Here is a 17,574-nt window from a genome sequence, read left to right as displayed (position 1 = left end):
TTTATCGGTTTAACAAAGGGTAAGCTAACCTATAAATATTAAGTTTCCAGTTGTTGTTTTTAAAAAATAATTTTGTGAATTATTGAATACTGGACATTCAGGTAAGTTTTTTGTGCACTGTCAAATACTAAATGAGAAAACACAACTACTGCTCAAAATGCTAGCAATAAGTGACACTAGATTTTGGTGCAAATACTGTAATCTATTCTCAGTAAATTGGTATGGTTTCTAGGCTGCAAATTTAGCTGAATTCGTAGCTGCCAATCTCAGGTTTTAGATCAGAAAGTGTAAGATTATGACATGGAAGCCCAAAATATCTATATTATTAATATTAATCAACAAAATCCTATTTTTCACCAAATTGAAATAAAATTCGCCATTTATTTAGGGCTTCTAGATTATGGTAGCCCCATTCCCATGGCTAGTGGTATTCATTGTTGGGCTAGTAAGTAACTACTATTGCCATGCCCGACGGCGATTGTCAAATGCTGCAGTTAAGTCAATTTTGTAAATATGTATATCCTGCCCCCACCATCAACAAATATTAGTCAGTGTTTTTAAGCTCTATCTCCCTCTTTAGTTGACATATCTGATTATTACTATTATATAGTACAATTATATTAACTTAAAGTAAAGTAGGGCAAGTGAATTTTTAATTGTGGCTAGTAAATTCTTAAAATCACTGATCCCATGGCTAGTGGATTTTATAAAAATTCTACAAGCCCTGATTTATTCCTAAATTTCGCAATTGGCGAATTTGGCGAGTGGCAGAGCTAGCCCTGATATAGAAATAATAATTATAAAAATTTACCCCAGAGGTTGTTCAATAAAATTCAACTATCAGTTCGTGGACAGAAATGATAGTAATAATATATGCAAAAGTCTCATATTTTGTGAAACTCCGTTTTCCTGAAGTTTTATTAAATATGATTTGGTAATAAAGAACCTATAGAAAGTCCACATTCCAAAAACATTGGATATCAGATCTTATATTGTTGTTATATGTACATGTGCGTGTATGAATGCAGACAATGCCTGCCAGTCTTCTTACAACATGTCTTAGGTTGGTTTTTATGTTTCGAGCATTTAATACGTGCGAAGAGAGGATTGGTTTTGCAAAATCTTCCGATCGATATCTCGGAACGGCTAACGAACATACTCGATGATTTCCGAACGAACCAGGTTACGCTGGTAGTTCTCGTAAATGAATGAATGAATGAACGAACGAACAAGTGTTGCTGCGTCGTGTTATTCATTTTCGTGAAACATACCTCCGATTACGATCTTGTGAGAAATATTTTGTATTAATAGGTAAGTTGTGTGTTTTTCCAAAATGCTGAAAAAAGTTGTATTAGAAAAAAACAAAAATAGATCTCATTTTTAATTTTTATCTGACAGCTCCACTTGAAAACCCCACCTTTCGTACCGGTAAGATCAGTTACAGTTGGTCTATAATATGATACCTTATATAGAGATGGCTATTTATGTGTACATTGTGTAAGTGTAGGCAGTATACGTTATATTTAATAACTGAATGGTATATAAATATAATACATCGGACGAACAAGTCGAAGAGAAACCAAGGTTGTAGCACGCAACGTGCACGTGAACATTCCCGGATTCTCGACGTGAATGTAAAAAGCCCATCAATTGGGGATGGTTCAGATAGAATTATTTGCATAGATGTAGCGTGTAGCAAACATATGTTTAGCTCCGGTTTAAAGCATGATAATAAAATAAACAAACATAGAAGGAACATAGAATGTGTGGTTCTTTTACGTCCGAAACTTGTAACATACCCTATATGTAATGTAGCTGATATTCAAAACTTGTGGCACCATGCTTCAAACGTTTCTCAAACGAAATAATACAACAAACCTTCCAATGACAACCGTCAAAAGACAATCTAACGATATACTCAACACTTTCACATAACTTCAAATATTACAAAGTATATGTTTAAAAAAATAAACAAAACAAAACAAAACAAAGATAGATAGATAGATATATATATATATATAGATAGATAGATAGATAGATAGATAGATAGATAGATAGATAGATAGATAGATAGATAGATAGATAGATAGATAGATAGATAGATATATATATATAGATAGATATATATATATATATATATATATATATATATATATATACTCTTCAAAAAAAGTAGAGGAACTCTAATAAGAATTTACAATTGCCAAAATTGTAAGGTATATCAGGTGTGGGGAATGGTTCTATGATAATAGTGAATTAATTGGGCAAACATTACAATCGGTAGTTCAGTATTACAGTAGGTTTTATGACCACCAAAGATGTTGAAGGACGATTGGGGTCAGAAGTGAAATTTGAAAGTTGAATTTTTTTTACGACTTATCGCAAAATCAAACAATAAAAGTGACTAAAAACAAAACAGTAACAACTGTATGATCAACAGAATGAAAAAGATTGACAGAAATAATGTTCCACAGTGATTAATCGACCTTCCTGGAAATTGTCAAATTCGAGAATGACACCCCATGCACGTGTACAGGGTAACTTCGTGATGCACGTGCAAACTATGGAATGTGTTTCGGTATGTTGATAAACAGACCTGAACGTTCTTTACTAGGATGTCTGTGGTCAAAACGTATGTTCGGTCTAATAGTTGATATTAACATTAATATTTCAGGTTCCCCTACTTTTTTTGCTCTCCCAACCTATGTGTCATGTGTGAGGATATGTATGCTCCCCCATCCCATGTGTGAGGAAGTACCATCCCCACCCTTGTGTGAGTGTGTTCCCTCGCCCACCCCATGTGTGTAGGTGTGAGTATGTTCCCTCGCCATCCTATGTGTGAGTGTGCCCTCATCTCACACCATGTGTTTAGGTGTGAGTATGTTCCCTCGCCATCCTATGTGTGAGTGTGCCCTCGTCTCACGCCATGTGTTTAGGTGTGAGTATGTTCCCTCGCCATCCCATGCGTGAGTGTGCCCTCATCTCACGCCATGTGTTTAGTTGTGAGTATGTTCCCTCGCCATCCTATGTGTGAGTGCCCTCATCTCACGCCATGTGTTTAGGTGTGAGTATGTTTCCTCCCCCATCCCATGCGTGAGTGTGCCCTCATCTCACGCCATGTGTTTAGTTGTATGTTCCCTCGCCATCCTATGTGTGAGTATGTTCCCTCCCCTATTCCGTGTGTGAGTATGTTCCCTCCCCTATTCTGTGTGTGAGTATGTTCCCTCCCCATCCCATGTGTGAGTATGTTCCCTCCCCTATTCTGTGTGTGAGTATGTTCCCTCCCCTATTCCGTGTGTGAGTATGTTCCCTCGCCCACCCCATGTGTGTAGGTGTGAGTATGTTCCCTCGCCATCCTATGTGTGAGTGTGCCCTCATCTCACGCCATGTGTTTAGGTGTGAGTATGTTCCCTCGCCATCCTATGTGTGAGTGTGCCCTCATCTCACGCCATGTGTTTAGGTGTGAGTATGTTCCCTCGCCATCCCATGCGTGAGTGTGCCCTCATCTCACGCCATGTGTTTAGGTGTGAGTATGTTTCCTCCCCCATCCCATGCGTGAGTATGCCCTCATCTCACGCCATGTGTTTAGTTGTATGTTCCCTCGCCATCCTATGTGTGAGTGTGCCCTCATCTCACGCCATGTGTTTAGGTGTGAGTATGTTCCCTCGCCATCCTATGTGTGAGTGTGCCCTATCTCACGCCATGTGTTTAGGTGTGAGTATGTTCCCTCCCCATCCCATGTGTGAGTGTGTTCCCTCCCATATCCCGTGTGTGAGTATGTTCCCTCCCCTATTCAAAGTGTGAGTGTGCCCTCACCCCACCCCCATGTGTACAGTTGTAAGTGCATATGACCACGCCTCTTCAACACATGTGCATGTGTTAGTCTGTGTGCACTTTTACCCCCACCCTAGGTGTAACCATGTCAGTTTGTGTGTGGCGTCACTCCCATGTCAGAAAGAAAAAAAGAAAGAAAATGTTTTATTTAACGACGCACTCAACACATTTTATTTACGGTTATATGGCGTCAGACATATGGTTAAGGACCACACAGATTTTGAGAGGAAACCTGCTGTCGCCACATAGGCTACTCTTTTTACGACAGACAGCAAGGGATCTTTTATTTGCGCTTCCCACAGGCAGGATAGCACAAACCATGGCCTTTGTTGAACCAGTTATGGATCACTGGTCGGTGCAAGTGGTTTACACCTACCCATTGAGCCTTGCGGAGCACTCACTCAGGGTTTGGAGTCTGTATTTGAATTAACAATCCCATGCCTCGACTGGGATCCGAACCCAGTACCTACCAGCCTGTAGACCGATGGCCTGCCACGACGCCACCGAGGCCGGTCCCATGTCAGAAAAGACATCTACAATTTTAGGGCAATTGAAATAAATATTTTTTAGTTTAATCAGACTTGTAATTTTAGTATAATTATTATAAAATTCAAGTTTTATTGTTTGACTCATGACGTCACTGATATATTACGTCATGAGAAGGAATGACTGCAGTGGTGACTCACTATGCCTTCTGTTTTACACGTACCGGGTAATTGTGATTAAAAAGAAGAATAGCAAACCTATCCTGATCTAGATCATCAGTTGTTGATCAAATCATGTTTTAAACAGACGTTTTGATGAAGAGGATATTCTACAACTAATCACCAAGAATGTAATATTTGAATTTTGTTTTAAACTGTGTGAACGGGCCAAAGTAGGCCTACATCACCAAAACATGCATAAACTGTGATGTAACAATGGCTGCCTACCTCCTAAATGACGAGACCAGTTAACCAATGAAAAGGAAGTATTACTGTCTAGGGATACACATGTCTTGTAATACCATAATGTCTGATAACCCGTGTACAGATTGTTGTAAATTACACACCTGTAGGTTACGAGATATTTGCAGTTCCCATAATGATCCCTTCATAACCAGGCTGATAGAGATACTTTGTCATTTGTTCACGTCACTGTTCTCACAGTGCTGATCAATACTTGTGTAAAATATTACTTGTATTTAAACATCACATGATTGATTTAGGCAGTGTTTTTGTTCCAAACAATTTATGGAAAATGAAGTATTGTTGGTATGTGGTAACCTGAACAACATATCACTTATTTCGATGCCTGGACGTGTGCTGGATGTCTTCTTGCTCATCTTTCTGGCACCTTTCTACCAGTTGACTGAACTAGACACAGTAGACTCTTGTCCAACCCGGCATCGTGTAATCGTGATTTCTGTGTAAACTGGCACCATTTTGGAGTCTTGTCCAGTGTTGTGATAGCAGTCATTTTTATCAGTTCCCCATGAATACACTTTATGTTGTTTGGATGTTCAGTGTGCTATAAGATACTTCATTCATTCATTCCAACTTATTTTCATGCTTATATCCAGTTAATGTTCAAGCATGCTGTCTTGGGCACACACCTCAGTTATCTGGACTGTCTGTCCAGGACAGTGGGTTAGTTGTTGATGAGAAAGAAGTGTGTGTGATGGTCTTACACCTATCCATTTAGTTACTAAACTCTCTCTGGGTGGGAGCCCAGTACCTACCAGCCGTATATCACCACAACGCCACCGAGGCCGGCAATAAGCTACGTTTGATGTCTTGTATATATTTAGTTATTAAACTCTCTCTGGGTGGGAGCCCAGTACCTACCAGCCGTATATCACCACAACGCCACCGAGGCCGGCAATAAGCTACGTTTGATGTCTTGTATATATTTAGTTATTAAACTCTCTCTGGGTGGGAGCCCAGTACCTACCAGCCGTATATCACCACAACGCCACCGAGGCCGGCAACAAGCTATGTTTGATGTCTTGTATATATTTAGTTATTAAACTCTCTCTGGGTGGGAGCCCAGTACCTACCAGCCGTATATCCGGAGGCTTAACCACAACACCACCGAGGCTGGCAATAAGCTACGTTTGATGTCTTGTATATATTTAGTTATTAAACTCTCTCTGGGTGGGAGCCCAGTACCTACCAGCCGTATATCCGGTGGCTTAACCACAACGCCACCGAGGCCGGCAATAAGCTACGTTTGATGTCTTGTATATATTTAGTTATTAAACTCTCTCTGGGTGGGAGCCCAGTACCTACCAGCCGTATATCCGGTGGCTTAACCACAACGCCACCGAGGCCGGCAATAAGCTACGTTTGATGTCTTGTATATATTTAGTTATTAAACTCTCTCTGGGTGGGAGCCCAGTACCTACCAGCCGTATATCCGGTGGCTTAACCACAATGCCACCGAGGCCGGCAATAAGCTACGTTTGATGTCTTGTATATATTTAGTTATTAAACTCTCTCTGGGTGGGAGCCCAGTACCTACCAGCCGTATATCCGGTGGCTTAACCACAACGCCACCGAGGCCGGCAACAAGCTACGTTTGATGTCTTGTATATATTTAGTTATTAAACTCTCTCTGGGTGGGAGCCCAGTACCTACCAGCCGTATATCACCACAACGCCACCGAGGCCGGCAACAAGCTACGTTTGATGTCTTGTATATATTTAGTTATTAAACTCTCTCTGGGTGGGAGCCCAGTACCTACCAGCCGTATATCCGGTGGCTTAACCACAACGCCACCGAGGCCGGCAATAAGCTACGTTTGATGTCTTGTATATATTTAGTTATTAAACTCTCTCTGGGTGGGAGCCCAGTACCTACCAGCCGTATATCCGGTGGCTTAACCACAACGCCACTGAGGCCGGCAATAAGCTACGTTTGATGTCTTGTATATATTTATATTTATATACTCCTCCAAAAAAGTTAAGGATTATATATTAAATATATAATATTTTATTATATAAAGATGAAAAGTGTTATTTTTAGTTTCACGAGTAAACATGAGATACCGTACTTTGTGTGTAGATTGTTTTACATGATTATGCACAATTTGCATGTGCGCACCTGGGTCTTGAAGTGGCTTGGGTGAAAATCAGAGTGAAAACGCACTGTTTTGAAATTGCAAATTAAAAGCTCTGGTGAAATTGAATGTCGTCATTTTGAGACTACACATCGTTTAATGTTAAAGTTCAGTTACAATGCCACCACGACAATTGAAGAGTGAGGCAGAGCAATCGGAATGCTTGAAAGTGGTCAAAGACAGGTGGCTAGAACACTTGCAGTATCACAAAGTGTTATTTCCAGATTGCAAACACGTTACAACAATACTGGACAATTGCGTGATAGACCCAGGAGTGGAAGACCGCGAGCTACAACACAGTGTCAAGACAGAGTTATGGTGACATTGGCTTGTTGAAATTTTTATGTATTTGTTAATGATCTTGATCTCCCACCAAAATAAAAATATTCACTAGCAAGTCTCACTCAACAATTAAAAGTCAATACATAACATTAATCAGTTTGATGATGCTGCAAACCTGAATAGACAATTCCACCAGGTCACTGGAGTCCGCATCACCCCACAAACATTTAGAAACAGACTCCATGCAGCCAATTTCCCGAGGCCGTAGGCCAGCAGTAAGGCCAATACTGCTCCCATGTCACCGTCAAGCTCAATTGTTGTGGGCGCGAAACCACGTTAGATGGCAACGTCATCATTGGCATCTTGTTCTGTTTACAGACGAGTCAAGATTTTGCTTGGACTTTAACAATGGCCGTAGGCGTGTTTGGCGTCAACCTGGAGAGCGATATGCTGACTGTAACATATTACAACACGATTGGTTTGGTGGGGTGTCAATTATGGTATGGGGTGGAATATCTTTGGATGGTCGTACAGACTTATACGCCATCAGGAATGGAGCTCTTACCGCAATTCGGTACAGAGATGAGATCCTTCATCCATTTGTGAGACCGTTTGCAAGTGCCATTGGTCCTGAGTTTGTGCTGATGGACGATAATGCACGGTCACATAGAGCACGAATTGTGAGGGATTACCTTGAAGAAGAGACAATTGAAAGAATGGATTGGCCAGCTGTTTCTCCCGACCTTAACCCTATCGAACACATCTGGGATCAACTTCAGACACGCACTTGATAACCCACCAAGAACCATAGACGACTTTGCAAATGCTCTGATTAGAGAATGGCAGAACATTCCACTGCAGGACATTAGGCACTTGATACAGAGCATGCAGAGACATTGCAGAGCAGTGATTAATGCTCGTGGTGGTCATTCCCTGCTACTAAACAGCAATTAGTGAACTGACTTTCACACATAATGAAAATTTCTGTTCCACTGATCATTAATAACCAGTATGAATTTTGTACGTGTGTTCGTTTTTATCAGAATTGTTTGTTTAATCACATTTTATACAGATAACCACATGCACAAAAAATTAATGAATAAACAACTATAGTTGAAACCGAATTTAAGCATTTTATCTTTTCTGGTTCTGATGTTATGTGCAAAGTAAATACCGATCCTTAACATTTTTGGAGGAGTATATATGATCTGTGTAGGAATTGGGTCATACTGACGTATCCGCTTGACTGCACACAGCGGTTAACACTTAAATGTGTCAACTTTGACCCACGTGCAAATAGTCAACAGCTTGTATGTCATTGTGAACATGCAGAATACATTCCATTGTAGATTTCAGAGTACTAGAAATATATACAAGTAATGCCAGTTTTTATCTAGATATTTATATGTATTAATGTTTGAAATAAAAGGTTTGACACTAGCAAATAAAAACAGATATTTGTACGGTCTGTTCTGGTATTAGTGGTTCTAATGTTTGTATGTAGGAAAGAATGAAACACACAAAAAATAATGAAAAAAAAAAGAAGCAGGAAAAAAACAAATTGAAAGAAAGAAATTCTCCATATATAATGTATGTGATTATGGTGTCCTCCCAGTTTGCCTACACTCAGTTTGCCTACAACCCAGTTTGCCTACACTCAGTTTGCCTACAACCCAGTTTGCCTATACTCAGTTTGCCTACACTCAGTTTGCCTACAACCCAGTTTGCCTACACTCAGTTTGTCTACACTCAGTTTGCCTATACTCAGTTTGCCTACACTCAGTTTGCCTACAACCCAGTTTGCCTACACTCAGTTTGCCTACAACCCAGTTTGCCTATACTCAGTTTGCCTACACTCAGTTTGCCTACAACCCAGTTTGCCTACACTCAGTTTGCCTACAACCCAGTTTGCCTACACTCAGTTTGCCTACAACAGTATGAAAAGATGATATCCCCAGTTAAAAGTGGAACATTCCATGTATGGTCCCTATGTATAAAAATAACATGATAAAATAATGTGACAAACACATATTTTATTATAAAAACGATTAAGATTACACAACAAAAACGATCAAACAATTAAAATGACCTCACAAATATAATAATCCTTACGTTTATATAAACATTTAACTTTAATCATGTATCAAAGGATCACGGACGCCATTTAACTTTAATCATGTATCAAAGGATCACGGACGCCATTTAACTTTAATCATGTATCAAAGGATCACGGACGCCATTTAACTTTAATCATGTATCAAAGGATCACGGACGCCATTTAACTTTAATCATGTATCAAAGGATCACGGACGCCATTTAACTTTAATCATGTATCCTGTATCAAAGGATCACGGACGCCATTTAACTTTAATCATGTATCAAAGGATCACGGACGCCATTTAACTTTAATCATGTATCAAAGGATCACGGATGCCATTTAACTTTAATCCTGTATCAAAGGATCACGGATGCCATTTAACTTTAATCCTGTATCAAAGGATCACGGATGCCATTTAACTTTAATCCTGTATCAAAGGATCACGGATGCCATTTAACTTTAATCATGTATCAAAGGATCACGGATGCCATTTAACTTTGATCACATATTAAAGATCACAGTATGAGATCATAGGACTAAAGTACTGTCGGAATTAGAATTAGAATAAAAATGATTTTCGTTGATCATTTCTTTCATATTAAACTGACAAGTAAATATTTTGTAAATATCTATTTAATGATACTCTACCTAATTTAGCATGTACTTGTTTGGGCTCTCATTGATGTACAAGGTGGTGTTTACTCTTGAATTGAAATAAATATGTCAGTAAACAGGAGATTTGTGACCTTTATTGGAACAGACTATAACACATTTTGATGATATGTGTCAATTTCATTTACCTGTAACAAACTTTTAATATAAAACTGCAAGGTAACTGATTATTTTGAATTGCAGCATAATTAATTATGACCAGCATATTTAGTGAATATAAATTCAATATAAGTACATTAGAAATTTACACAATCTTGCAACCACTTAAAGGTGCTATGTTATATGTGAGCATCTGTTTGTGATAAAGATTCTCCAATAAAAAAGTATTTTCTACTAGTAGATAAAATTATTTCTTATAATCATCTATGGACATATAGTTAAAGGTGTAGTCTTTAAATGTTAAAGCAAAATTTAATAAAAGCATGATTTGCAATAGCTGTCATTATGCAACTTTGAGATAACACCTTTAATACCGGTATAATAGATCACACACTCAGAATAGTTCTTGACAGTTTTGCTCAAAAGTTACTTATAAATGTCTACAAATATTTTGTTTTGGAGAGGGATAGGGGTAAACCCTCATCACAAACAGTCCCTCACATATTGTAACAGCAATGAAACTGACACATCTTGACCAAAATTTGTTATATAGTCTTTTCCAATAAAGTGCACAAATTACCTGTTTACTGACATCTTTCTTTTAATTTCAAGAGTAAACACCACCTTGTACATCAATGAAAGCCCAAACAAGTAAATGCTAAATTAGGTAGAGTATCATTAAATAGATATTTACAAAATATTTACTTGTCTGTTTAATATGAAAGAAATAATCAACGAAGATAATTTTTATTCTAATTCCGACAGTACTTTAATACTAATCACCATAAAGAGCATGAAATCACCTTTGAGCAACTAAGCCCCAATTACATTACTTATGTTCATTGTAATCTTAATTGTTTATATAATACAATGTTTTTATATTGGTTTGAGACACAAAATAATAGGGATTGTCCCACTATTAACTGGGGATGTTACTTTTTCATACTGTAGGAAAACTGAGTGTAGGCATACTGGGCTGGAGACAAAATGGGTGTAGGCAAAGTGGGTTGTAGGCAGAATGGGAGGTAACCGTGATTATTGCCTTAAACAATGATTCACCAAATCAAAGTATATGTTGTTGTGTTGAAGATATTAGAATGGATGTTTTCTAGAATCCTACCCTAACCAATAATTGCAGTCTGTTGGTTAACATTATGCCATCTGCACTGTCTGCCACATTCAAGAGGCTTGGTCTCAGTTTGGCAAAGACTACACACCACCGATCTGACGTAGACCTGCTTATTAAACTTTTACAGTGGACTCTAGACTAATAAAGTCTGAAAGATTGTCATGGCAACACCACACACACTAGGAATGTGATGTCATTAGGAATTTGAGACCAGACTTTACTTTTATTAGCACAGGCCCAGGTCTCCTACTTGGATAAGATGTCAAGTTTTGTTTTGTTTAACGACACCACTAGAGCACATTATCTACTGGATGTCAATCATTTTGTAATTTTCATATGCACCATCCCACAAATAAAGAAAGAAAGAAGTGTTTTATTTAACGATGCACTCAACACATTTTATTTACGGTTATATGGCGTCAGACATATGGTTAAGGACCACACAGATTTTTTTTAGAGGAAACCCGCTGTTGCCACATAGGCTACTCTTTTATGACAGGCAGCAAGGGATCTTTTATTTGCGCTTCCCACAGGCAGGATAGCACAAACCATGGCCTTTGTTGAACCAGTTATGGATCACTGGTCAGTGCAAGTGGTTTACACCTACCCATTGAGTCTTGCGTGGCACTCACTCAGGGTTTGGAGTCGGTATCTGGATTAAAAATTCCATTCCTCGACTGGGATCCGAACCCAGTACCTACCAGCCTGTAGACCGATGGCCTGCCACGATGCCACCAAGGCCGGTCATCCCACAAATAGGATAGTATATACCACAACCATTGATATATACCAGTCTTGATGCACTGACTGGAATCAGAAATAGCCCAATGGGGCCACCAGTGAAGATCGATCCCAGACCAACTGCACATCAGGTAAGCAATTTACCCACGCTGTACAATTAAATATGTCTGTGGCATCTTCCATATGATGGGCTCGCCAATCTCCATCCCACCCTGAACAGGTAAATATGTCTGTGGCATCTTCCATATGATGGGCTCGCCAATCTCCATCACACCCTGTACAATTAGACACGTTGGTGACATCTTCCATATGATGGGCTCGCCAATCTCCATCACACCCTGTACAATTAAATATGTCTGTGACATTTTCCATATGATGGGCTCGCCAATCTCCATCACACCCTGTGCAATTAAATGTGTCTGTGGCATCTTCCATATGATGGGCTCGCCAATCTCCATCACACCCTGAACAATTAGACGTGTCTGTGACATTTTCCATATGATGGGCTCGCCAATCTCCATCACACCCTGTGCAATTAGATGTGTCTGTGGCATCTTCCATATGATGGGCTCGCCAATCTCCATCACACCCTGAACAATTAGACCTGTCTGTGACATCTTCCATATGATGGGCTCGCCAATCTCCATCACACCCTGAACAATTAGACGTGTCTGTGACATCTTCCATATGATGGGCTTGCCAATCTCCATCACACCCTGAACAATTAGACGTGTCTGTGACATCTTCCATATGATGGGCTCGCCAATCTCCATCACACCCTGAACAATTAGACGTGTCTGTGACATCTTCCATATGATGGGCTCGCCAATCTCCATCACACCCTGAACAATTAGATCTGTCTGTGACATCTTCCATATGATGGGCTCGCCAATCTCCATCACACCCTGAACAATTAGATGTGTCTGTGACATCTTCCATATGATGGGCTCGCCAATCTCCATCACACCCTGAACAATTAGATGTGTCTGTGACATCTTCCATATGATGGGCTCGCCAATCTCCATCACACCCTGAACAATTAGATGTGTCTGTGACATCTTCCATATGATGGGCTCGCCAATCTCCATCACACCCTGAACAATTAGACGTGTCTGTGACATCTTCCATATGATGGGCTCGCCAATCTCCATCACACCCTGAACAATTAGATGTGTCTGTGACATCTTCCATATGATGGGCTCGCCAATCTCCATCACACCCTGAACAATTAGATGTGTCTGTGACATCTTCCATATGATGGGCTCACCAATCTCCATCACACCCTGAACAATTAGATGTGTCTGTGACATCTTCCATATGATGGGCTCACCAATCTCCATCACACCCTGAACAATTAGACGTGTCTGTGACATCTTCCATATGATGGGCTCGCCAATCTCCATCACACCCTGAACAATTAGATGTGTCTGTGACATCTTCCATATGATGGGCTCACCAATCTCCATCACACCCTGAACAATTAGATGTGTCTGTGACATTTTCCATATGATGGGCTCGCCAATCTCCAATGTTGAAGTATTCCAGCCACTCTTGTGGACCTGTATGAAATGTCCATCACACGATGCCTACCAATGCCCTAACAATGAAGGGTGCAACAACCAATTTTTCATCATGGTGGGACACCCCTCACCCTTCAGTGTGGAAGGTGATTGAGTGGTTCCAACACTAGAAATCCACTGTCACCAGGATGTGGTGGATACCACCACATCCTGCCACAGAAGCATGCCAAACATGGGCAAGTATGTCACCAGAAGAGACCCAAAACCATCTGTCCCCAAGTTGATTCGTAACTTTCTGAATGGTGCTGGGTACAACATCCTTATCACCAAGCACATTTGAACAGACTGAATTACTGACATTTGTTCATGTGGCATGGATGTAATGTGAAATGACAGAAAATGTTTAAGTGCTTGGTAAATTGTGTGATTTTTTGGTGATATATTTGACACCGGATAAAATATTAATAATTATCTCTGTCTTTTTGTTTTTCTTTTTTTCTGTTTCCTTTTGTCCTGCCTGGTTTTGTTTCTGTTGCTTTCCCTGTTTTGTTGTTTTCTTCTTTCTGTTTAACCTACCTAATCTTCACCATCATGTGAAATTTCAACCATTTACAAACTTTACAGATGGTTTGGGACCATTATATTTGGTTCACAGGATCTTGTTTTCATTGGTCTACAGGCTGGTAGGTACTAGGTTCGGATCCCAGTCGAGGCATGGGATTTTTAATCCAGATACTAACTCCAAACCCTGAGGCTCAATGGGTACTGACCAGTGATCCATAAGTGGTTCATCCCAGACTTTGTCTCTCCAACCACCGCAGGTGCTTGTCTTTTGTGATGATCCATACCAGACTTCTGGCATTGTTAAGAGGTCCTTGTAACCAATACTGTGGCTTCATCATTCATCTCATTATCATCACCTATACAACAACAAAACAGTCATCCATAACCTGTTGGAATATATTTAACATTTATACAATGGGCTGTTTTCAAATGAAACTGATATACTTTTTTGATGTGTTCTTTTGTGTCATTATTTAAATTTATACAATGGGCTATTTTGAAATGAATCTGGTTTTATTTAAATATTGCCCCAGAATAGCAGCAACTCAGGGACAGGTCTCTATGAAATCAGTAACATGTCTGACCTTGAATGTAGGCACTTGAAGTAGTGCATGAAATTGCTGTGTATATACTCTTTCAACATACTTGTCTGACCTTGAATGTAGGCACTTGAAGTAGTGCATGAAATGGCTGTGTATATACTCTCTTTCAACATACTTGTCCAAAGTATGTTGGTGAACCCATTTCACATCCAGGGGTTTGCAGCATATAACACACTTTATCGCCAGGGTGTCATGTGTGTGTGGTAGTGACTTGTTAAGAGGTTAGTATTTTTTACTGTAGATATAGTGTATAACAACCATACTCTTTTACAACCACCTGTCTGAATGGCACTTCAGATTTCTCAGTATGTATTTTTCACAGATAATCCATTTATACAAGCTACAAGTTGTAAGTGGTATGTGCTATCCTGTCTGTGGGATGGTGCATATAAAATATTCATACCTAAACAGTTGGTGTATACACCCTAAAGACAGGCCTCAGACACCTCAGACACAACAGTCAGACTGCATGCACGAGTCGCATCAACTCTATGGGCCTTTAGACTGCACACACGTGTCGCATCAAGTCTGTATGGGCCTTTATACTGCACGCATGTGTTGCATAAAGTCTGTATGAACCTTTAGACTGCACACATGTGCCGCATAAAGTCTGTATGAGCCTTTAGACCGCATGCACATGTCACATGAAGTCTGTATGAGCCTTTAGACTCCACACACGCACCACATAAAGTCTGTATGAGCCTTTAGACTGCACACATGCACTGCATAAAGTCTATGAGCCTTTAGATCGCATGCAGATGTCGCATGAAGTCTGTATGAGCCTTTAGACCACACACACGTGTCGCATGAAGTCTGTATGAGCCTTTAGACTCCACACACGTGCCGCATAAAGTCTGTATGAGCCTTTAGACTGCACACATGTGCCGCATAAAGTCTGTATGAGCCTTTAGACTGCACACACATGCCACATCAAGTCTGTATGAGCCTTTAGACTGCACACACACGCACTGCATAAAGTCTGTATGAGCCTTTAGACTGCACACACGCGCCGCATCAAGTCTGTATGAGCCTTAGACTGCACACACACGTGCCGCATCAAGTCTGTATGAGCCTTTAGACTGCACATATGTGCCGCATAAAGTCTGTATGAGCCTTTAGACCGCACGCACGTGTCGCATCAAAACTGTATGAGCTTTTAGACAGCACATACGTGTCGCATCAAGTCTGTATGAGCCTTTAGATCGCACGCACACACTGCATCGTCTGTATGAGTCTTTTAGATTGCACGCACTTGCCGCATCAGGTCTGTGTGAGTCTTTAGACTGCACGCATGTGCCGCATCAGGTCTTTGTGAGCCTTTAGACTGCATGGTCTAAAGGCATCAGGTCTGTATGAGCCTTTATACTGCATGCATGTGCCGCATCAGGTCTGTATGAGCCTTTAGACTGCATGCATGTGTTGCATCAAGTCTGTATGAGTCTTTAGACTGTACACACGTGTCGCATCAAGTCTGTATGAGCCTTTAGACCACGCACATGTCACATCAAGTCTGTATGAGCCTTTAGACCACATGCATGCCCCACTTGAAGTCTGTATGAGCCTTTAGATGCACACACGTGCCACATCAAGTCTGTATGAGCCTTTAAACCACATGCACGCACCGCATCAAGTCTGTATGAGCCTTTAAACCGCAAGCACGCACTGCATCAAGTCTGTATGAGCCTTTAGACACTGTCGAATTTACCAAATGTTTAGCAATCAATAGCCAATAATTAATAAACCAATGTTAAACTTTTGATACTCATTTTCATGGCTGACCATTTGCCTGAGGTGTTTCAATTTTTTTCCAGTCCCAACCAGTTCACATAGTTACCATTGTATTCAAGGGCTGTGGTAGGTGTTTCCTTTAAAATACGCACAATGACCGAATGTTTCCCATCCAGTAGATAATGATTCATAAAATCAATGTGCTCTACTTGTGTCGTTAAACAAAACAGATTATAACTATTCATTGGTGGCTGTTAAGACCGGTTTGACTGTATTATTCTGTTCCAGTGGTTACCACTGTATTCATGTGCTAACAGTTGTAATTAGACAGCTTGATATTGATAGAGTTCAACACACACATCACTCAGATTGACTACCATTTTGTTTTCTTTGTTTTGTTTATCATGAAGCAGATTGATGCCAGGCTAGTTACTAATGCATTATCATTATTACTACTTACACATTTGGTTAGTAAAATCAATTTTAAGATAAACATAGCTTTTTATAGTTAGTCGTCCACTAACACTGGTATATGTACAGCAGTCATGAGAAGTTAAGGGCCTCATGAACACTACGTTTGGAGTGGTATACAGTGCCAGTGGTATATGTACAGCAGTCATGAGAAGTTAAGGGCCTCATCAACACTACGTTTGGAGTGGTATACAGTGCCAGTGGTATATGTACAGCAGTCATGAGAAGTTAAGGGCCTCATCAACACTACGTTTGGAGTGGTATACAGTGCCAGTGGTATATGTACAGCAGTCATGAGAAGTTAAGGGCCTCATCAACACTACGTTTGGAGTGGTATACAGTGCCAGTGGTATATGTACAGCAGTCATGAGAAGTTAAGGGCCTCATCAACACTACGTTTGGAGTGGTATACAGTGCCAGTGGTATATGTACAGCAGTCATGAGAAGTTAAGGGCCTCATCAACACTACGTTTGGAGTGGTATACAGTGCCAGTGGTATATGTACAGCAGTCATGAGAAGTTAAGGGCCTCATCAACACTACGTTTGGAGTGGTATACAGTGCCAGTGGTATATGTACAGCAGTCATGAGAAGTTAAGGGCCTCATCAACACTACGTTTGGAGTGGTATACAGTGCCAGTGGTATATGTACAGCAGTCATGAGAAGTTAAGGGCCTCATCAACACTACGTTTGGAGTGGTATACAGTGCCAGTGGTATATGTACAGCAGTCATGA

At 40.2% G+C, this 17,574-nt stretch overlaps 1 protein-coding gene across 1 annotated transcript in view; it reads left to right on the top strand.

Moving 5' to 3' along the window:
* The first annotated feature begins 631 nt into the window (after nt 1–631).
* Nucleotides 632–17,574, top strand: part of LOC121371892 (putative glutamate synthase [NADPH]) — a 110,195-nt gene continuing 93,252 nt past the window's right edge. The window contains exon 1 of the mRNA XM_041498116.1: nt 632–1,311. The gene's annotated coding sequence lies outside the window, so the exon portion shown is untranslated. The remainder of the gene's footprint in view (nt 1,312–17,574) is intronic.

Source organism: Gigantopelta aegis, chromosome 4 (genome assembly GCF_016097555.1).
Source record: "Gigantopelta aegis isolate Gae_Host chromosome 4, Gae_host_genome, whole genome shotgun sequence".
In the NCBI taxonomy this organism is placed as follows: Eukaryota; Metazoa; Mollusca; class Gastropoda; order Neomphalida; family Peltospiridae; genus Gigantopelta; species Gigantopelta aegis.
This window is presented reverse-complemented; position numbering and strand designations above follow the sequence as displayed.